This window comes from Benincasa hispida, chromosome 1 (genome assembly GCF_027475165.1).
Source record: "Benincasa hispida cultivar pf3 chromosome 1, pf3_genome.v1.1, whole genome shotgun sequence".
Lineage (NCBI taxonomy): Eukaryota > Viridiplantae > Streptophyta > Magnoliopsida > Cucurbitales > Cucurbitaceae > Benincasa > Benincasa hispida.
Genome location: NC_143478.1, coordinates 64,994,609 through 65,019,524, shown reverse-complemented (window position 1 = coordinate 65,019,524; position 24,916 = coordinate 64,994,609). Strand labels below are relative to the sequence as shown.

Below are 24,916 nucleotides of genomic sequence, written 5' to 3'. Positions count from 1 at the left end.
TTATTATATTTCAAAATATAGAAGTGATTGATTGACGAATATTTACTATCGACAAAGATACAAAGAAAATTACAAAGGTTCAAATTAAAACCTAAATTTACAGGAGATATAATCCTTTTTTTAACAAGTAAAATATGTAAAATGAAATTAAATCCAATGGATTCTAATTTTTCTAAAAGCACACTGACAACAACTTTTCAAAATTAGGACTGAAATAACAATACCCAAAGTAAGGTATCTCCTCCTGGAGATCTTGAACAATAAAAAAGGAAAAAATTACATTCTACAAAGTCCCAGGTCAGCCTGGAAAGTCTTTACAGAACTTTGGATCGAGGGACCACACCCTTTTGGTTCGGAATGGGTTAATAACGGCTAACTTAGGTAATTTAAGACCAGATCTGGAAACTTAAGAGATGAAATTGAGAGCTCTGCCTGTTGAAAAAAGACAACGAACACCAGATCTGGATGGATTCGAACCATCAACCTCTCAACTTACAGATGAAATTGAGCACTCTACCTGTTTGAGCTTACAGATCTATCAGGGAAAAGACGATCAACACGAAAGTATTTCCAACATTCACTTCACATTTATCAATAAACTTGCAAAATTATATATTCACACATCTTAAATAGCAAGTTTTCTTAAAATTTTATTTCAAGAGGGAAATTAAGTTCGAAGTTTCTTGAGCACTTCAAAATACAAGAAGGTATTAGACGAGATCAAAATTCGAATTTAATTTCCAACTATTACTTCCCTTGGGACCCAATAAATTATAAAACTATTGACCCTCCAAAGTTGCATTCAAAATTCACAATTTGCTTCAACCGATTCCATGAGACATTCAAGAATGTACTCTCTTTTTTTCCAACTCTCCAACACAGCCTCAACCATGACAAAGGGGATGGAAAGTACCAGCACCTGCCAACCCTAAATATAACACTAGAAAACTAATAATAAAAACATTTTATTCATACATTTTAATATCAAGGTATGATAATAGCAAACATGATAAAAAGAAGAAAAAAATCAAGTAAAAATGTGTTCAAGTCAATAGAAAAGAAGGGCGACTCGTTATAAACGGGAATGTCTACAAATAGATTTTAGATATAGGGAAGGCTAAATTCCTTGCAGGGTCGATCGGAACAAAAAAATCTCTGATATGGATCAAATTGAGAATTCAAATCTCTGATTTGACCGAATATGGGATCAAATTGAGAATTCAAATTAGGTCTCCAGTCGGAAATGGAGATCCCACCCCACCGCCTAATCCAATCCCCACCTTAATTTTTTTAATTATTATTATTATATATATACATATATGTGTAATAATAATAATTAAAATTAGGAAAAAATATTATAATTAACTACTGAATCAGTACTACTGTTTCAGTTACTTTTTTTTTTTTTAGTTTTCTAATATAACAAGTTTTTTAATAAAAAAATATTAAAGAAGTATTCTTCCATATGAATACTAATTTTAGTTAATTAATAATGAAAATAATTATAAAAAAACGAAGATTTTTTCCTGACCCATACACCCGACCCCGACCCCGAGGGGGGATTAAATCCCCTGGGATTTAAGGGATGGGGAGTCGCCATCCATACCTACAAGTGGCATTGCAATTTCATATTTACCTATTTACCTATTTACCTATTACCTATTACCTAAAAGAGTAAAAAGGGTCAACAATTTTTCAGAACAAGACGTCTGACCAACCATGAAGCAAGAACTCACTCTGATAAAAACAATTAACATATCAAGATCAAGCTAATACAGTTCTAAAATCGAAGAGGAAACTGAACAATTCGAAATTTACCATTAGAAATTTACTGAGCGACAGAATTAAGTTTATCTGGTAATACTATTCAGCGACAGAATTATCAACTTTCTCCAATTAATAGAGATGAAGGAATTCAATTTTTAAAACTACGTAGAAAAAACATTGTTAAAGGAAAAAAATAATAGAAGCAAAGTAACTGTGAACAAATACTATTCCGAACAGAAATGAAAAATAAATATTTATATACCAATTGTTCAAACTTAAGAAAATTAAAATTCGAAATAAAATTAACTACTATGGTGCATATACGGAAATGACAACGAATAAATCTCGCAACCCCATAAAAACAGAATCAATCTTTACAACAGGCAGTATTGGCAGGAAACAAATAACACTACAATAAACAACCGAACTCGCTTAAAACTTGGGAATATAGTTCAATATAGTTCAACTGTAAGAGATCCAATAAATACCAGCTGAATATATCAAGGCTTTGCTTAGAGCTGAGCTGCTGTTTGTAGTGCCTTCAGCCCACCCAATCACCATCACCAGGAAGTTTGAAGTTTATAGACAGACGGAATGGATCATCGATAGCAGTGACAGCATACCCTCTTCATCTACGCAATCTACTAACAACCAAATAGCCGGGAGCACAAATACAAGTACCAAATTCAAAACCCCGATATCGGGGCAACATGGAATAGATACAAATTACCAAATACATAATATAATCTTTGATGGTTCGAAATATTACATATCAAAGTGTTGACAAAGTTAAGAAAAGATAATACCCGTCTCTCGACTACAAAGTCATTTGAGAATCCATTTAATATCACAGAAGAAATTGGAGGGATAGAAACTATGAATTGATAAGATACTCAATCATGCTCAGTCGGTTTTTTCTTTTGTGTGTTTAGGTGGCGGGGTAGAACAAAATGATTAACTGTTCGGTAAATATCTAGGTATATAATAGTACAACTTGGAATAAAATATTAATCAGGCTTAATTTCAATGCAAAAGGATAAATTGTTATATGTAAACATTACTTTACCTTCGCAAAGACGGTAGAATTGAAATGAAACTCCTCATATTGCAAAAACTGTCATTCGAAAATCCCCAAAAGGTTCCATTACTATCGATTCAAAACAAGTTCGAAATATTTGTACCCATAGGATGAATAGAAACAAGCTAATACCAAATGAAAGAAAACGCAGTCCTGTTCTTTATGACAAAATCGCATGTTAAGTAAAATTATATGAACTACGAACTAACCCCTCGTTTTTTTGTTGTTTCTACCGATTGTTTTGAAGCTCAAATGTAAAAGTTCTTTTTTTTTTCCTTACGAATCTTAAATGTAAAAGTCGAGTACCTTTGCATGTCGCGAGTTCGATCAGGTCAAAAGCTATGACCAGAGAAGTGATTCTGTCGGTTGAAGTTGCAGAAACGAACGGAGAGAAAGAGAGCAAGAGGAAAACAGACCAGTGAGGGAAGACCCCGGGCAATCCCCGTGCGATCTCCCCTCAAAACCAAAACATACTATTTTTTTATTATGAATGACCTGCCATGCAAGCGCACCCGTCATGGCAAAGGCCGGATGACAAAGAACTACCAAGATTCATCCTCAATAAAAGAGGCTAAATCCCGATATCTTTTACATCCACAATCACTCATCTACTCTTTCTGACCTACTCTTTCTGATGCTTTCATAATTTATGATACAAGATACAGCTTCCATCGAAGCTTTTCCATAGCTCTGCTACATCGAATCGACGAACAGATCTCTGCCGAAATCATCAACATCTACAGCAACCAGCCGCTTCACCTCCAACATAGACTCCACAAGTTATTGGCCCTACCGACATCCAACGCCAACTCTGAATTCATACCTGTTCGAATGGATCGAAACGCCTTCGTTGCATAATAATAATCAAGCAAATTACCAATATCAAGAATCAAACCCTGGATTCGCCCGAACTGGAACGGTAATTTCTCAATCGTCGTGGAAATGAAAATGGCACCACGAAAAGAAGAGAGAACAATACAACAATCCAAAAATCTTCGTCACAACATGAACCAATAAGAAAAGAAATCAGAAATGATGTTGAACCTGTCAGAATAGACACAAAATGACCAGAATCCGTCACCGGAGGTGAAATCAGGAAGAAACCGCAATCACCGTGTAGATCTACACCAGATCTATCGTTCTACAACCATAAACAATCCAAGGACCGCAGTCAGAACAGGAACGGAGAAGATAAGAAACCAAATCTGATGTTGAACTTGTCAGAATCAAAATAAACAGTTGAGATCTGTCACCGGAGACCGAATCGGCAAGAAACCACGATCAACGTGTAGATCTACGCCAGATCTGTTGATCTACGAACTTCGTGACAGCGACGGAGAAGAAGACAGCTAGATCTGCGAAAAAAATAAATCAAACTTGGAAAGATAGGTTTGCAATGGAGGCGGATGGAAGAACAGAGGGGGATCTTATCCTTTTAACGAAGAAGTGGATGACATGGACGGCTGGGATTGTGAAATACCTGAAACGATGGACGGCTGATATTAATTTACGTGGTTGAATTATTAATCGCTAAGGCGGTGGAACAAATGGGATGATACCAATGCGTTGGTAAAGGGTTGAATGGGAAATTTCACAGCTAATCACTTTTTTTTTTTTGGAATATCACAGCTAATTACTTTGTTGTCAAGAAAAGGAGCGACCAAATTTAACACGTCATTGGGAAATAATAATTTTATATAACTCAACCATATGTAAATTATTTATTATTTAATATGAAATTTGTTTTCAGAATTCAATATGTTTGAAAAATATTTGTGTAACAAGAAAATATTTGAGTATTATATTGAATCATTCAAAATCTGACGACGGATTAGGTTTTGGTGGGATTTGTCTATGGTTTCGTTTTTCACAAGATTTGAAAATAGTTTTTTTTTTTGTCTTTTTTAAATATAGATAAATATTTAAAATATTTACACTTGATTTTTCTACAAAGTTTAAATAGTTTTATAGTTCTTTCTATTTATAAGAATTTCTTTTTTTAAGGTTTGAAAATAATTAATAGGGAGAATAGGTAGAAAATATGTTGGTACAAAGTTTTAAATTTTTTTTTAATAATAGGTAAGTTGAGCTGTTTTCATTTAAAAAAAAAAAATTGAAGGAGAGTGTTAGAAAATATCGAAAGGTCTGTTTGGTTTGTCAAAAAAAAATTGTGTTTGGTAGTTTATCTAAATTTAATTTAATTTAGGCATAGCAATCGGACTTAAAATACTAGTAGATATTATATGATGTAAAATAATTTATAGATAAAGCAAAATTCAGGATTACTAATTTTGCAATCAGTAGTAATAGACTCGTGTCATTAATAGATTCATATTTAGACTTCGTTATTGATAAATACGTCAAAAATAGAGTATATCACTAATACTCAAGAATGCAACAAAAAATAAAACAAAACCAATCCAAACTGATCCAATAATTTGGTTTATTTTTTAGTATAAAATTGAACATATTGATTTATTTGTGGAGAAAACAAAAAAAGTATTGGTTCGGATCGGTTTTTTATTTGAAAAACTAATCAAAACCAAACCAAACCAAAAATATATATTTACCCTAAAAAATAAACTCTAACATTAGGTATCTTTTAGTATTTTAATTATTATAGAGCACACATATAATAACCACCTCTTATTATAGTAAATATAGTCCTCATCATTTGCTACCGTATATTTACTATTTGCTACAATTTTTACTAGTTTACATTCATCATTTTTTTAGTATTTGCTACAGTATTTACTATTTCCCTCTCAAACTAAAATAGTTTACACCTCAAACACATACTATTTTAACCCAAATTAAAATAATCTAAACCCCAAACACAAACTATTATAATCCAACTGTAATAACACGCCTCCTTAGTTATAGAAGAGATAGAATATCGGTTAGTTGTATATTGTGATTGAAATCCACCTGTCATGATAGTATATCATTGTTAGATTTAGCTTGTGAATTAAAAGTATGTTAGTGATAGATTATTCCAATCGTTGGTTCTATTATAAATAGACAAAAGTATTTGTACTTGTACTCTATATCAGACTCATTAGAAAATAATAGCAACCAAATGAGACACCAACAAAATGATTTCCCCGTTATTCCCAAGATAGAGAATAGCAGAGAGTTTTTTGGGCTTCAACAGTAATTTGGAAGGGATGAAGATTTTTTTTAGAGCTATTGTTTACAAAGAATAATTTTGAGAGTTTATCTTCTCGGTGAGTATAGTTTATTATTCTTTCATTTAACCTATAGTATACAATATGAATCTCGTTAATATTGGAATGATTGAATATTATTTCTCTCAAATAAAACTTTATATTATAATGCATCGTATACATTATATTAATTATATCTCATATAATTAATTTTATATTATAAGGCATCACATGTATTAAATTAATTATATCTTATACAATTAATTCCGTTTATTAATTTTAACAATTCAAATTAATCCAAAATTGATCTAATTCTCATTAATCCCAATTGAGTTAGAGAGGGGATCTTATGACCCTATAAATTGAAACTCCAATGGTACTTGATTTATTAGTTAAACTCTTTAATTAAATCATTCAACTTCCATTAACTACCAGTCATTCCACTAAAGACCGACAATTGCACTATTCACACTACCGATATATTTCTATGTCCATTGGATATAACTAATTAACGATGCGTTGACCCTTCACCAAATGCTCATAAGTACAACTAAGCTAAAATTACCGTTTTGCCCATCTAACTTTTTAAGTACCATTGATCCTTTTAATGAACAATTGGTTACAGTACAACTATAACCTAACTTCTCTCGGGCCAAGAGAGGGTATGACGCCATATTGTTCATGAAAGGATACATAAATACCCGTTGTAGAAGCGATCGTGTCCCATTTTTAATTTTACAAAACGTATAGAAAACACAGAGGACATAAACAATATATACATAATCTAATAAATATGCTTTTGTATATAAATTAAAGAGGAAGAAGAGATCCACGGATCACATATCCTTGAAGACAAAAAAAACTTCACTTTTCTCTCGAAAATCGTGAATTCTTCGACTTTCTTTCGAACTCACAAACAACAAAAGTGCAGCAAACCTCAGTATTCTCGAGGTAGAGAATCGTTGAGAGTATGTGGGCTTCAAGATTAATTTGGAAAAATGGATTAATGTTCTTGATTTGAGAGAGAAAGCCAAGGATCTCATCACAACCCCTATATTTATACTAGAATGGAAGGGGAAGATGAAAGATTCAACCCTTCCCACTTCCATATATTAGTTAATGAGAGAATAATGGGGAAGGGGAAAAGTAATCAAATAACTCCCTTCCCTAAGAACTAAATTATTTAATTAAATAAAAACTAATTTTCCTTTAACTAATAGATATAACTCCCTTCTCCAATAACTTTAAGTTATGTATTATATTAGATATCACATATAAAACTAATTTAATATCATATATTAAAATAAACATATGTTATATCTAATATAACACATAACTTATAGTATATATTATATCATATATAATACAACTTATAGTTTAATTTATTTAATATGAATCATATTCATATTAACTTTAATATTTGAACTATATTCAAATATCCATTTTCTCTCAAATAAAACTTTATATTATTATATTTCATATAAATAATTTTATATTATTTATATTTAATATAATTAACACCCTTTATTAATTTGAACATATTAATCCAAATTAATTAAATCCTCTTTAATCCCAATTGAGCTAACGAGGGAACCTTATGAACTTATAAATTGAAGCTCCAATGGTACTTGAGTAATCAATTAAACTCTTTAATTGAATTAATCAACTTCCATTAACTTTTGGTCAACTCCACTTGATGTGAATTCAACCATTGAATCATTGCATATATCTAAATGGCCAATTATAAGAAGCAAGACAAAAAAGATTCAAGAGGCATTTACACTATATCTTCAAAAACTAGTTAATTCACAAGAACCGACAAATAATCTTAAGACCAAAGTTTTATATAATGTTAGTTCAATGAGTCAAGAAGAGAATGACATGAAGATGGCATGGGAAAAGTATTGGGTTGTGTTAAAACTCGTAGTTTGTAAAGTTAAACACATTCCATTATCAATAAAGATGTATTCAACATTTCTTCAATAAAGTTGTTATTGTATCTTTAAATTGCAGTCATACAGTTTAAATCCAATAAACTAAGATTCATGGCTATTACATGAATACTTGAACTTTATGTAGAGACATAAAGATGAATCAAGTTCGAGTAAATAGCCAAAATGGTCTAATAGTATACGAATAAGGTTGGGTGTCTTGTTCTGGTAACACTATTGAATGCGACCTACTCTGTAGCGATTACAAGCTGTTGTAAAGGTACTATAAATGAAGTGATCATTATTCGTTCATGTATCGACATGAGGAGTTAGGGTGTCCTTTGCAATGAGTTTGCATAAGATCGGACCAAAAAATAAGTCACTATTGCTTTATACGTTGTTTACTATTTAAGACTCACTATTTCGCTTAGATGACCTAGGTAACTCGATCTTAATCCTGAGCTAACTATGAACTCCTATTTATTCGGGATTATCCTTAAATTTGCATAGGTGAGGGTTAGCTCAACAGCGCCGGTTCAATAAACATCACATTTCAGGGATAAGACCGGGTAGATAGCTAGGGACATAGGGTACAAGACGAAATTCACGCTTACCCGATTTAGGGATAGGAGAAAGGTTGTTCTTTTAAGTATCTGAATCCAGATCTTGAACAAGGGACCATGCCCTATCACTGGCCTGAGAGAGATTTAGTTTAATGATTGGATCATAAACCAATTGTTCATTGGAGGATCGGTAGAACTTAAGGAGCAAGACGTAATATCAGGGGTAAAACAACATATTGACCCAACCGTTATCACGAACATCCTGTGAAGAGTCGACTTACTGGTTATGGTTAAATGATGTGGACACAAATACATCTACAGTGAGGACAGTGTAGCCATCGAGCTATAGTGGTATGACTTGATGGTTAATGAATACTGATTAATTTGGACTAAAGAGTTTTAGCCAATTAATCTTAAATCGTTGGAGCTCATGATCTGTAGGTCCATAAGGTCCCTTTACTAGCTCGTAAAATATGAATTATTAAATTGAGTAAGTATAGAATGATATCAAATTGAATTGATCAAATCGAATTGCAATTTGAAAATGTTCAAATTGAAATTAGGGTTTGAATTTGAATAGGTTCATATTCGAATTAGGGTTTGTATCATTATATATGATATAATTAACGTTCAATTTATTGAAATTAAACGAAATTGGAGAGTTCACAATATTTAAATATTGATTTAAATATTAATTACATGAATAGGATTCATGTTTAAAATTAGTTGTGTGATTAATTTAATATTTGATATTAAATCAATTTATTAATTAAATGTGTTTGATTAATTAAATATCAAATCGATTTCCAATTTTAATCAAATTTAAGAAATTGGATTTTGTTTTTAAATTTGATTAATTATGAATTAATCAAAATCAAATTTTAGTTACTTAAAGAATTGATTGAAATTAGAAATTAGAAAAATATATTGGAAATTAGGAATTTGATAGTGGGTTTTTCCCACAATGTTGATAGCATGAGGTGTTCTTCATGCATTCTCACATAAATCCCACTAGAGTTTGTAACTTGGAGCTGACAATTTGGATTGTTGATGAGTGCTTGCATGGAATAAGTGGATAAAACTCCTAATTTTCGAGTTTGAAAGATGATGTCAATAGGTTGAGTTGAAGAAAAGTTCTTCTGCACTCATTTTTTCTTCCTCTAAAACCCAGAAAAATAACTTCACAAATTCGCTCAAATTCGAGTTCCACCACTCAAATTCAAGGCTGAGAATAGTAGATAAGGTCTATTGGTGGTTCACTAACAATTTGGAGCTAAATTGACGTGAAGAGCAGCTTGGATTTGGGATAATTCATCAAAGGTATGTGAAACTTGAAACTCACTTGTGTGTGTGTGTGTTTTTTTTTTTTTTTTTTTTTTTTTTTTTTTTTTTTTTTTTCTGAAATAACATGCTTTAGAACTCAAATTAAATGTGATTAGAGTGCTTATTGATTCTCTTTGTTTCCGTTGTATGCTTGTGTTTTCCATAAAAAATTCCTATAGTTTGGAAGATGACACGGTGGTAAAAAAAGTATCCAGATTTTGTGAAGAAAATGCTGTCAAGTGTGCACTACACGGGGATATGTTATGTCAAACCTAGTCAAACGTGCATATCTACTTTGCTGCCTTCTAGATGAGATATTTAAGGCAATTCGAAGATTTTCTACATTTCTAATTTTGCATTTTAACTTATAATTTAGTATGCAATTAAGTTTCAAGTTTCGAGGTGTTATTTTCTACAATTTACAATTAATTGTATTTGAATGACTTTTGAGTTTCTTGGTCTATCCACGATCGTTTGGCCCATAAAATGGCTTGTAATGCTCTTCAAAACTCAGATTATCCATAGTAAAAAAAAGCTTGTGCTTATTCAACTATTTGGTGTTGTCTTTTTCTTTCAAATCTTACTTTAGATTTGATGTTTAAATCAATTCATTGGATCGGTCTTGATCAAACTAATTATGGAGTGAGTTGTCTTAGGATCTAAGAGTGACCATCATAGATTCTAAGTTCGATCTAAGTTAGCTTTCTTTGTGAGTGTTTGCAAGAAGCCTAGAAGGACCTTTAGCTTTGCATCCAACAAGATCGCGGGCGCTTATCACTACTGAAAACGAACAGCTACACTCTTTGCACTATAGATAAATTTATGTGCCCACTGAATATAACCAATCAACAGTGCATTGACCTTTCACAAATTGCTCAAAAGTATAACTGGGCCAAAATTATCGTTTTGCCCTTGTAGTTACATCTAACTCCTTAAGTACCACTAATCCCTCTTATGAACAATTAGTTATAGTCCAACTATAATTGAACCCCTCTCGGGCCAGGAGAAGGTGTGGCGCAACATCGTTCAAACCCCAGAATCAACCCTTTAAGGGAGCAATTTCTCTACTTAGAGTAATAATAGGGAAATAGTGAATTCCTTCTTGTGAAGTTGCATTCCTAGCACCCTAATCAAACGAATCCCTGAAATGATAGGCATATTGAGTTGGAAAAACTAGTCACTTTCACCCATACAAATCAAAGAATCAGGCAGGAGTTCACAACCCATTCAGGATTCAGGTCAAGTCATCTATGATCATTCTGATGAAATGTAAGTCTCTACTAACAACGGTGTTACATAGAGAGACTATTCATTTTGTGGTCCAATCTTATACAAACTCTTTGTATAAAATATCTCTTGCTCTCATGTCTCCACATGAAAGATTAAGATCAGATCATTTGTAGCACTTTACAACAATTGTAACAACTACAAAGTAGACCATATTCGTAGTGTCACCAGGATAAGGTATCCAACCTTATCCATCTGCTACAGACCATTTAGATTATCACTTAAACATGATCTACCTATATGGCTCTACATACATGTTTAAGTTATATAAGATAACCTTGGATTTTAGTTTATTGGTTTTTGTGAGTTGATGCAACTAAATCTCAAATAAAATACCTCTTATATTATTAGATAAATAAAATATTTGTATAATACAATTATAAATTACAAAACTACACGAGATTTAGAGCATCGACCCTAACAATTCAAGCCCTGAAATCAACCCTTAAGGGAGTAATTTATCTACTTGCCCTGATAGCAGGGAATGAGTGATTTCCTTCGTGTGTATTTGCGTTCCTAGCTCCCCAGTCAAAGGAATCCCCAAAATGGTAGACATATTGAGTTGGCAAAACTGGCCACTCTCACCTTTGCAGATCAAAGGACCGCCTTCATAAGCAGTAGTTCATAACTCACTCAAGATATAGGTCAAGTCATCTATGGTCATCCTGGTGAAATATAAGCCTCTTCTAGTAATGGTGTTATATAGAGAGACTATTCATTTCATGGTCTAGTCTTATACAAACTCTTTGTATAGAATACCCCTACTCACATGTCTCCACACAAATGATCAGGATCAGTTCATTTGTAGCACTTTACAATAATTATAGCAACTACAAAACGGGTTGTATTCGTAATGTCACCAGGATAAGGTACCCAACCTTATTCATCTATGATGGATTGCTTAGGTTATCATTTAAACATGATTCGTCTGTATGTCTCCACATACATACTTGTTTAATTATAGAAGATAATCTTGGATCTTAATTTATTGGTTTTTGTGGATTAATGCAACTAAATACCAAATAAAATATCTCTTATTTTATTAGATAAATAAAATATTTGTACAATACAATTACAAAATACAAGACCATGAGATTTAGAATATCAACCCAACAATCTCCCATTTGTCCTAAAGCTAGTGGAGTGTACATAACAATACAAACAAGTACAACAATACATAAAAACAATAAACCAAGGCATACAATACGCATCCAGTAAAATCTCCCACTTTCCCTAGACCAGATGCGACTTGTCTCATAGACCTAGACTCTCTAGATGACCCTCAAACATCTTAGTTGTGAAGGCCTTTGTAAATGGATCAACAACGTTGTGTTTCGAAGTGATCTTTGTGACGATCACGTCTTCTTGATGCACAATTTTTCGAACCAGGTGATACTTGCGCTCAATATGCTTTCCACGTTTGTGGCTTCTAGGATCCTTGAAATTAGCCACAACACCACGTTATTACAATAAATGGTGATGGGCATTGACATATCTCAAACAACTTCTAGATCAGTCAATAATTTCCTGAGCGACACAACATTTTTGGCAACTTCACAAGCCACTACATACTCTGCCTCCATGATGGAGTTAGCAATGCACTCTTGCTTGGTGCTCACCTGTAAAAGTTATGCAGCGGAAGCAAGGATCCATAAGCATTCTAATTCACTAATTTTGGCAAAAACTAAAGCATGTTTTTCATAAAAATGGGTTTTCAGAACATACCTTTGATGAACTCTCCAAGAAAATGTCTGTTTAGCTGCTGTCTTCACTTGATATCAGCGTGAACCACCTCAAAACCTTCCCTACTATGCTCTTGGAGATTTAGGCAGAGCTGTGGGACTCAGGAATAGCTTGTAGATGTGAAGAAACAAGAAAAGCTCACTGTAGTAGATTGAAGAAGACCGTCTCTTATTCACCGTTGATTTTCTCTCTAAATTATGGATTCTTCCTACCTCTCCAACAACTCCAATATTCTTTATATATTAAGATGAACATGCAAAGAGATGGAGTGCATAACTTGCAGCTCATGCTTGGAGAATCAAAGTAGAGAAGAAAATGCTTTGTGTGTGAGCATAAAGATGATGATAATGGAGAAAACTCTTTTTCCACTTTGTGCAATCCATACAAAACGTTTTTTCATTTTTCTTTTTAAAACACAACATGACTTTTAAATCATTTTAATTTAAAAATTGATTTTCTTAAATTAATTTCATAAATTAATTTTAAAAAATAATTAATTTAATATCAAATATTAAATTAATTTTTGCACAATAATAATCTTTATATATTTAAATATTTATTGTCTTGTTATGTTTAATTTGAACATTTCAAATTAATTTCTCAAGCTACCCTAAAGCTTACTCATTTACGAGTTAGTAGGGAGACCTCGTGGGCCTACAGATCATGGACTCCAATGATTCAAGATTAATCGGCTAAACTCATTAGACCGATCTAACCCCCATTCGTTAACTAATGGGTGATTCCACTAAAGCCCATAGCTGAACTTCCCTCACTGTAGATATATTATGTCCACTCGATATAACCATGGTTAGTAAGTTAACCCTTCACAAGTTGCTTGTAATAACGGCTGGGTCGAATCTCTGTTTTACCCCTGTAATTGCCTCTTGTTCCTTAAGTTCCACTGATCCCCTAATGAATAATTGATTTGTGATCCAATCAACAAATCGAATCCCTCTCAGGCCAATGAGAAGGTGAGGCATCTTGTTCAAGACCCAGAATCAACACTTGAAGGGAACAACCTCTCTACTAACCCTAATCGGGTAGGAGTGGATTCCCTCTTGCACCCTATGTTCCCAAAGATTCATCCAGTCTTATCCCCAAAATGGTAAGCTTATTGAGCAGAGGTAATTGGTTTACTCTCACCGTTTGTAGATCAAAGGATAATCCCGAACAAACAGGAGTTCATAGTTAGCTCAGGATTAAAGTTAAGTTACCTAGGTCATCGCTTTGAAATAGTCAGTCTTAAACAGTGTGCAACGTTATAAAGTAAAATTGACAGGTTTCGTGGTCCGATCTTGCACAAAACTCATTTACACAGGACACCTCCACTCCTCATGTCTTAACATGCACGAATTAGGATCACTTCATATGTAGCACTTTACAACTCTTTGTAACAACTATAGAGTAGGCCGCATCCAATAGTGTTACCATAATAAGGAACCCAACCTTATTCATATACTATAGATCATTTTGACTATTTACTCGAACCTGATCCACTTGTATGTCTCTACATAAAGTTCAAGTACTCATATAATAATCAAGGGACTTAGGTTTATTGGATTTCTAAAAAAAAACAATATATTCAATAACAACTTTATTGAATTCTCATAATAAGTTCTAATGTTTACAAAACCACGAGTAAGGACATAAAACCCAACATCATCTAGACTACAGCCCCTTCATTAAAAGTGAACATTGATCCTGAAGTGGAATTCCTAGAATCCCTATCAGTATGAAAATCAAAGTTAGTATATCTTGTAAGGATCAAATCCTTAAACCCATACATAAGCATGTCGTCCCTCGTTCTCCTGGATTAGACTGATATCTACTGACTATCCCCACTTCATAGTAAATGTTAGGTCTAGTACATAACATTGCATATATCAGGCTGCCAACAACCGATGCATAGGGGATCCGTCTCATCACCTCAACTTAATGAGGTGTCTTAAGACACTGTTCCTTAGACAAGACAACTTCGTGCCTGAAAGGTAACAAGTCTCTCTTGGAGTATTGCATTAAATACTTGCGAAGCATCTTGTCAATATACGATGCTTGAGACAAGGCTAGAGATTTGTTCTTACGATCCCTAAAGATCTGAATGTCTAGAACAAACCGCGTCTCTCCCAAATCTTTCATATGGAATTGGGCCACCAACCACTATTTTATATCAGTCAGTAGACCTACATCATTCCCAATGAGTAGAATGTCGTTTACATATTGAAGGAACTCTTAAACAAGAGAACCGTTGAGTGGAAGTAGATTGTTCCAAACCCATTGTGAAAGAACAACACATTTACAATCAAACAACAATTATTATGCATCATCAAGTAAATTACAGCATGTTATTAAGTTAAATACAAAGGAAATTGAGTGACATACTTTTTGAATAACTATTCTTCGAGTATTCCCTCGATCCAACAATCAAGGGTCCTAACAAACTTGATCAAATGCACGAATGCAATGAACAACCAATGAATAACACGAACTGTCAGATCCTCGAACACAATCGAGTAAGACTCAATCCTTGACCCTCGCACAGCAAACTCGACACCACCTAGAGGCTACCTTGGTATTCTCGGTATGAGAATCCAGGAGGTGTGGACTTTATATGGATTTGGTAGAGGGAAGAAGGAATTATACGATCGAATAAACGATCGAGTAAGTGGGAGAATAAAAAATTCTCTTGTATAGACTTGGATACTCTATCATTGAGTAGCGAGGAGCTATTGTCTAGCAAACTCGATGCTTGATCGTTCACTTTCTCAAAGGCTATCATATAGCTATTTTATTTTACCCGATCAAATGTGTTACATCTTTTAAAAATTGAAATGATTTTCCTTTTTATCCATCCGTTATTAAAACTGGTTAAAACCTCCCATTAAATCGATTAATATAGAAAAATAACCAACAACAATTATCTTATAACTGTTTTTGTTATAAATAAATATAATAACTCATTTATCATATTATATTTATAACCTCTAATTTTAATATCACATCATATGTAATATTTAAACCATAGTTCTTTTTCTCCTTTGTGACATTTAATATAAATCATATTTATATTAAATCCTCCAATCAAATAATGTATCATATACATCAAATCAATTATATCATATATAATTGAACTAATTTAATTATATCATATATAATCAAATTTCCCCTTGTTAATTTGAACATTTCAAACTAACCCAAAAACTGATTCTCAACATGAATCCATTGAGCTACAAAGGGGATCTTATTTACCTATAGCTTGAAGCTCCAACGGTACGTGAATTATTGACTAAACTCTTTAATCACGATATCCAACATCCGTTAACTGTCGGGCACTCCACTAAAGATCAACAGTTGCACTTTTCGTACTACATATATATTTCTGTGTCCATTGGATATAACCAATCAACAGTATGATGAGCCTTTACAAATTGCTCGTAATATAGCAAGAAAAATGGCCATTTTGCCCCTGTAGTTACATCTAACTCCTTAAGTACCACCGATTCCTTGAATGAACAATACATCATAGTCTTACTATGAGTGAACTCTTCTCGGGCCATGAGAAGGTGTGCGCCACATTGTTCAAACCCTGGAATCAGCCCTTAAGGGAGCAATTTATCTACTTACCCCTGCTTCGGGAAAAGAGTGAATTTTGTCTTGTGTAGCTGAATTCCCAGCTCCCCAATTAGATGAATCCTCAAAGTGGTAGGTTTGAGTCGGCAACCTAGCCACTCGTACCCATGCAAATCAAAGAACCACCCTCGTAGACAGGAGTTCCCAACTTACTTAGGATTAAGGTCATGTTACCTATGGTCATCCTAGTGAAATGAAAGTTTTTGTCATGAACAACGTTATATAACGAGACTAAACATTTCGTGGTCCGGTTTTATATAAACTCCTTTGTGTAGAGTATCCCGTTCGCATGTCTAATACATGAATGGTCAGGATCAGACCATTTGTAGCACTTTACAACACTCGTAGCATCACTAGGATAAAATTTCCCTCTTTAATCCATATACTATAGACTATTTAGGTTATCACTTAAAACATGATCCACTTATATGTCTCCATATACATGCTTAAATTATAAAGATAACCAGGGATCTTAGTTTATTGGTTTGTGGTTAATGCAACTAAAATATCTCACATTCCATAAACCGTAGTGAATAAAATATCTCATATTATTACATCACAAATAGTTTGTTTATACAGGTGTTTAAAAACTACAGGATCCTACGAGATTTAGGGCATCAACCTCAACACATATAACACTAAGAAAACTACTGAACTGTTGATGATTTTTTTTTGTAAACATAAGACTCATCAATGTTTTGATCAAAGTTTTGAGATTTGATTGCAGTATTAAACCTAATATTTCGAGATTGAGAAGCTTATTTTAGTCCATAAATGGACCAATAAGCTTGCAGAACTTTTGTTATTGACCTTGGGTTATGAATCCCTCTGGTTGTTGCATTAGATGGTCTTCTCAAGATTGCTATTCAGAAAGGCAGTCTTGACATTCGTTTGCTAAATCTCATAGTCATAAAATGCGACAATGAACAAGAGTATCTGAATAGACTTCAACATGGTAACAAGTGAGAAAGTCTCCTCATAGTCAACTTCCTCAACTCGGGTGTAACCCTTTGCCACCAGCCTGACCTTAAAGGTTTGCATCTTACCATCTGTCCCTCTTTTCCTCTTGTAGATTCATTTGCAACCTATAGGTTTTATCCCAGCAGGTTAATCTACAAGATCTCAGACTGAATTAAAGTACATAGACTCTAGTTTGAGCTCCATAGCTTTGATCCATTCATCTTTATCTACATCCTCCATTGCATGTTTATAGGACAATGAATCTTCAACGTCACCATCAGATATGACAGTTAGGATTTCTGTTAAACCCATATAATGAATAGGCGGGTTCTCAACCTCCCAATATGTTGAGGTTCCTTCAACGGTTGAAATAGATGGGATCTACTAGATGAATCGATATCAACAACTCTCGTTAATGTACTAGGCTCTTCAACAACTCTCGCTGACCTACTATCCTCTAGACTCAGAATCGAGTTGTGGGACTCGATAGATGAAGAAACCAAGCGAGAGAAAGAGATGGAAATAGGAGATGGATTGGTTTTTGGTTGGTTTTTTTTCCAGCCTAATTTAGAAACTAATTTTGGCAAAGTTGTCAAAAGTTTTCTATCCAATTTGAAAGCCCAAATTTATAAGAAAAAAACCATGCAAAAATTGCATGAAACAAATTCATAAAAACCCAACACCTCAAAATCCACTATCTAAGTGGGCTTGATGTCTCTCCACTATAAGCCAACACCTAGCCCACTATCTTGTTAATGGAATTATCCAACAAAAGTTTGGATTTTCCCACTAACTTTAGTCAAAGGGCAAAATGGTCATTTTGTCAAAGTCAAATTTTGACCGAAAAGTCAACATTTTGACTTTTTATGATTTTTTTCGTGTTGACTAATATTGGCCTTCCAAGCATGAATCCTTATTCATTTTCTACAAATTCAAATCACATTTGAATATAAGACCCGTCAAAGTTTGACTTTTCAAAGTCAAAAGTCAATTCTTTGACTTTTTCACATCTTTGACCATTTCCATTATTTCTGAGCTTCCGAATATGAATGTATTCATATTCTTGATATTTAAATCACATTTAATCATTAAAGCTGTATCTCTAAACTAAAAACCGACCACTATATCACATATACTCGTCGGTTTCTCTCTCTTCACCTAATTCGAACAATTCGAATCATTCTATCATACTGTTCTAAGTTTATTCCATATGAGCTAGTAGAGGAACCTAATGGACCTACAGATCATGGGATCCAACAATCTGAGATTAGCTGGCTAAATTCTTTTAGACGGAGCTAATCAACATTCGTTAACTAATGGGTCATTCCACTATAGTCTCGTAGTTGCACTCCTCTCACTATAGATATATTTCTGTCCATCTGATATAATCATAATCAGTAAGTCAATCTTTCACAGGTTGTTTGTGGTCTTGGCTGGGTCAAAATACCATTTTACCCCCGAGAACACTTCTTGTTCCTTCAGTCCCACTGAACCTCTAAAGAACAATTGATTTGTGGTACAACCAACAAATCCAATCCCTCTCAGCCTAGTGAGAGGGTGGGGCCCCTTGTTCTTATTCCGAAGTTAGTACTTAAGGGAACAACCTATCTACTACCATTAGAGACGGGTAGGAGTGAAGTTCATCTTGCACCTTTTGTCCCCAACTATTTACCCAGTCTTACTCTTGAAATGGGAGGCTTATTGAGCCAGCGCTGTTGAGCTGCTCTCACCCATGCAGATCTAAGGATAATCCCGAATAAACAGGAGTTCATAGTTAGCTCAGGATTGAGATCGAGTTACCTAGGTCATCAAATTTGATGCAGTCACTTTTATACAATAAACGGTATTATAAAGCAAAAATGACTAAGTCATGGTCCAGTCTTATACAAACTCATTGCATAGGATGCCCCTACTCACATATCTCTATATGAACGATTCAAAATCACGTCGTTTGTACTAAATACAAAGTGGACCACATCCATAGTGTCCTCAGAACAAGACGCCCAACCTTATCCCTACACTATAGACCATTTTAGGCTATATACTCGAACTTGATCCATGTTTTATGTCATCACATAAAGTTCAAGTTTACATTAAATAGCCTCAGGACCTTATTTTATTGGATTCAAGATTACAATTTCAATAACAATTTTATCGAAAAATAAAGTAGAATTGTTTATCAATTTACAAACTATGAGTTTTACGACATAAAATCCAACAAACTCCCATTTGGACTAAAACTCCTAGTGGAGTATCACAATGTTGAATTTAAGTGAGAAACATATGAGTACAATAAACATATGAATACAATAAACTAGGGATTATACCCAAAATTTCTCTCACTTGTCCTAGTTTACAAACTTCGCAAACTTAGACTATGTAGGTGACCTTTAAACACTTTAGCTGTGAGGGCCTTTGTAAAAGGATCAACAATGTTTTACTCAGAAGATATCTGGGTCACTACAATGTCTCCACGATGTACAATCTCTCGGATAAGATGGTATTTGTGCTCAATATGCTTGCCGCGCTTATGGCTTATTGGTTTCCTTGAATTTGCAACTGCACCACTATTATCACAATATAGGGTGATAGGCAGATGCATATTTGGAACGACTTCCAAATCTGTCAAGAATTTCCTCAACCATACCGCTTTCTTTGCTGCTTCACATGCAGCTACGTATTCAGCTCCCATTGTGGAGTCCGCAATACAGTTTTACTTCACACTTCTCCACACTACTGCTCCTTCATTCAAAATGAACACTAATCCCGATGTAGATTTTCTTGCATCTTTATCGGTTTGAAAATCAAAGTCGGTGTATCTAGTAAGGATAAAATCCTTAGTACCATACACGAGCATGTAGTTTCTCATTTTCCTAAGATACTTGAGGATATTTTTAACGACAATCCAATGATCATATCCAGGATTGGACTGATACCGATTGACTATCCCTACTGCGTAGCATATGTCAGGTCTAGTACATAACATTACATACATCAGGCTCCCTACTGTGGAAGCATAGGGAATGTATCTCATATCCTCAACCTTTTGAGGTGTCTTAGGACATTGATCCTTTGACAAATGAATTCCATCTCTGTAAGGTAACAGGCCTCTTTTGGAATTCTGCATCTTATACCTAGACAATATTTTGTCCATATAAGTTGCTTGAGACATGGCTAGTGTTATGTTCGTGCAGTTCCGAATAATCTGAATCCCGAGAACATACTGTGCATTTCCTAAATCTTTCATTTGGAACTGCGTTGCTAACCATTTCTTGATGTTAGTTAGGTAACCTACTTCATTCCCAATGAGTAGAATATCGTCAACATATAAAACTAGGAATGCTATAATAGAATTAACGATCTTCTTGTAAACACAAAGCTCATCAACATTCTGTACAAATCCGTAAGATTTGATCACAATATCAAATCTTATATTCCAAGATCTAGAAGCTTGTTTCAACCCATAAATGGATTTTTGAAGCTTACAAACCTTTTGTTCTTGACCCTGTGCAATAAACCCCTCTGGTTGAGCCATATAGATACTCTCCTCAAGATCGGCGTTTAGAAAAGCTGTCTTGACATCCATATGCTAAATTTCATAGTCATAAAAGGTGGCAATGGATAAGAGTATTCTAATCAACTTAAGCATGGCAACGGGAGAGAAAGTTTCTTCATAGTCCACTCCCTTTCTTTGGGTATAACCCTTTGCCACAAGTCGAGCTTTAAAAGTCTGTACTTTACCAACTTGTTCTCATTTTCTCTTGTAGATCCACTTACAACCAATTGGTTTTACATCATTTGGTTGATCTACAAGTTTCCAGACAGAATTGAAGTACATAGACTCTATTTCAAGGTCCATGACTTTGACCCACTAATCACGGTCCACATCTTTCATCGCCTGTTTATAGGTCGATGGATCCTCTATGTCGTCATCAGGTATGATGACTTGTGTTTCTGTTAAACCCAATTAACGGTCAGGCTGATGAAAAACCCTCCCATTACGTCGAGGCATTCTCAACTCTTAAGAAGGATGTGACTAACCAGATGTACTAGTTTTATCTACTACTTTAGTAGATGAACTAGCTCTATCTGTAGCGTCTTTGAAAATTTCATTCAATACTAGTCTACTGTGAGGTTGATGGCTTCTTATGTGGTCTTCCTTTAAGAACGTGGTATTTTTCGATACAAATACCTTATTCTCTTGAGGATCATAAAATAGACCACCTTTTGTTTCTTTTGGATAACCTACAAATAGGCATAGTTTCGAACGACGTTCCAATTTTTTAGGATTTTGCACCAACACGTGTGTCGGGCATTCCTAAATCCTAAAGTGATGTAAACTGCCTTTACGCCCATTCTATAGCTCATAAGGTGTTTCTGAAACACTTTTAGAGGGAGCGTTATTCAAAATATAGACAGTAGTTTCTAATGCATGTCCTCAAAAGGAATCAGGTAACTTAGCAAAGCTCATCATTGAGCGAACCATGTCTAATGAGTTCTGCTTCTTCTTTCAGATACTTCGTTCTGTTGAGGCATATTAGGTGTAGAGAGTTGTGACTTGATTCCGCGTTCTATCATATAGTCCTGGAATCCTAAGTCCATGTATTCCCCACCTCGATCTAATCGTAGTGTCTTAATTATTTTACCTAATTGGTTCTCAACCTCAGCCTTATATTTTTTGAAATTTTCAAAAGAATCAGACTTGTGATGCATTAGGTAAATATGACCATACCTTGAATAATCATCAATAAAACTGATGAAATATTCATACCCACCTCGAGCTTTGACATTCATCGGTCCACAGAGGTTCGAATGTACGAGCTCTAAGGGTATTGTGGCTCTGAGACCTTTTCCAGTAAAAGATCTCTTAGTCATTTTTTCCTCAAGACAAGACTCACATGGAGGTAAAGAATTGTCTTCTAACTGATTTAGGAGTCCATTCTTAATCAATCTCTCAATCCTTTTGAGATTTATATGGCCAAGTATTTAAGTGCCATAGATAGGCATTAGAAGAAACTTTTTGTCTTTTATTCTGAGTTTCGACTGTTCTAAACATCTCAGTATTTAAGACAAATTTTGCTTTAGTTGATCTTAACTTATATAAGTTGTTTTCAAGTATAGCAGAATAAATTTGAATACCTTGTCTGCAAATGAACGCTTCATTAATTTCAAAAGATATTTTATACATTTGTTCCAATATACATGTGATAGATATTAAATTCCGTCTCATTTTAGGAGCATACAAAACATTTTTAAGTATGATATATCAAGTCTCCCATTGCTTCGGCAGAGACAACCTCTCTTGTTCCAACCTTAAGGGTGATCTCGCCTTCTTTAAGCTTTTTCCAGGAACTAGTTTCCTGAAAAGAGAAGCAAATATGATTAGTGGCTCCTGAATCCAATATCCAGGTTGAGGTATCATACTCCACTAAACATGTTTCAGCAACTAGTAAATCATATTTACCTTGTGCTTCTTTCGAGGTAGGGGCCTGAGGACATTCCTCAGTTAAGATAAATCTCAGGTCATCTATTACTAGTATTGTATTCAGATTTGTTTTCCATGTTGAGTAGTTGTCGCCGTTAAGTTTTTCAGAAGCTAATAATTAAACTAAAGAGCTAGTCATGCTGAAAAGAAAAACATATCCTTTTTAGTAAAAAAACATTAATCTTTTAAATCCAATCAAGTTTAGCAAAAAATAATGTACCCATCATTATTTATATTTGCAACGATATTTCAACAGTTTAGAATAACCTTTACCGAGGGGTGATCGACTATTCCTCCATTGAACCAAGACTTTCTTGACTAGATACTATCACAAGAATAATTCTTATTCCCATAGTAACTTAGTTATCGCTACTTTGGTCAAGAATTTACTAACACTTAGTAATTCTCGTAAGTGTGACCCTCCATTTTCAGACCTCAAAGATCGGAATCATTATGCTCCCGAAGTTGGAAAGACAAGAATGAAAACGGACCTGAGAGACCCTATCAATTTCTAGAGTTTACAAAGTTCCGAATCTTATAATACAACCCTCCGATTGGTAAGGTCGCTCCAGGGCAGACATGCAGGTGCATTATAGGAATCTCACGGTGTGACCTAATGGAAGAGACTGTAGGATGTGTGGACACGCTTCCTTCTCCCACTTACTATGAACAACTTCCCCTATTCACCTTGGTATTGACTCATGCAAACACTCTTCGAAAGGAGTCCACACCCAGGGCGGCCCAAAGCCAAGCATGAATCTCACGGTGTGAACTCTTAGGGATGCTAGAGCTAAAAGTACATTACTTCTCTCAGCCTGAAGTGTTCTAGACGGTTTAACCTAACTTAGACGCCGTCTCGATCTCCAGGTAGTAGGTTTATAGTATAGAGGTTAACCCTAAGTGAGCATGCATCTTATCTATATTATAGATTTTAGAAGTCTAGGTTATTTTATAACAATTATAAAATAAATTATAACAATTATAACCCTCAAACATTCATCTATAACATGCTTCCTCCAAACAAACATGCTTTAATATAACACTTATATTAAAATTAAGCATGTATAGTATATATTTTATAACACCTATTATAACATATAACAAATGCATGTCACATGCTTTTCCTATGGTGGGGTTTTAAAATTATATGGCATACTATATGCATACATAATCAAACAACATTATACATCACATGCATAATAGGTAAACAACATTAAAGTGGACCGATTTTGACATTAAAAATAAACAAATAACTAATTTATTATAGAAAACAGCAATCAGCTTCCCGGAACCAGCTTCAAACATTTTGAACCATCTACAACCGCTTAGAAACCACTCAAACTGGCCAAAAAACACCAAAAACCAAGTTGAACCGGTCAAACCGGCTCAACCAAGTCAAACGGACCGGTCTAGACCGTCTAGACTGGCTGGTCAACGTACGTCGGCACGGTCAACGGAAGTGCGGGCGGGTCGGTCAAACAGAAAGCACACGGGCGCGCGAGTCGCGGAGGCGAAGCGGGCGGGCACGCTGCTTTGAACCGGGTGTACTCCGAATCGGGTTGTGGAGGCGGGGCGAGGGTTGACAGATGGCGCGCGCAAGGCTACTCTGAACTGGGTCGGACCTCGGGCTGGCTGGCGGGTCGTCGGGTCTGGAAGAAAATTTCTTCAATTTTTGAAGCCATCCTCTCTCCCTGAATCGAGTAATTACAACCTAATTTCAACTCTAATGACTCCAACAAATTTACAGACCTTTTTCCACACATTAATGCTTATAAACATGTAAGCAATTACAAATTTCCACAAGAAATTTAAAGAAAAACAATGCCAAAATCATAATAAATCCACTTTAGTGCACATTTCATTCATTCGAATAGAAAAAAAAAACTACCCACCAAAAGCAATTGAGCGTAATTAAAGTATGCTCTGATACCACATGATAGAACACGAGACATATGCAGCGGAATAAGAATCTAATTACACTCTAA

General features: G+C 34.5%; 1 long non-coding RNA gene across 1 annotated transcript; it reads right to left on the bottom strand.

Annotated features, from left to right (window-relative positions):
• Window positions 1-2,096: 2,096 nt before the first annotated feature.
• Window positions 2,097-4,312, bottom strand: LOC120080851 (uncharacterized). Its single transcript, XR_005482671.2, has 3 exons — window positions 4,099-4,312; window positions 3,152-3,986; window positions 2,097-2,881 (listed from the first exon to the last, which is right to left on the bottom strand). It is a non-coding gene; the product is annotated as an uncharacterized LOC120080851 (long non-coding RNA).
• Window positions 4,313-24,916: the final 20,604 nt, after the last annotated feature.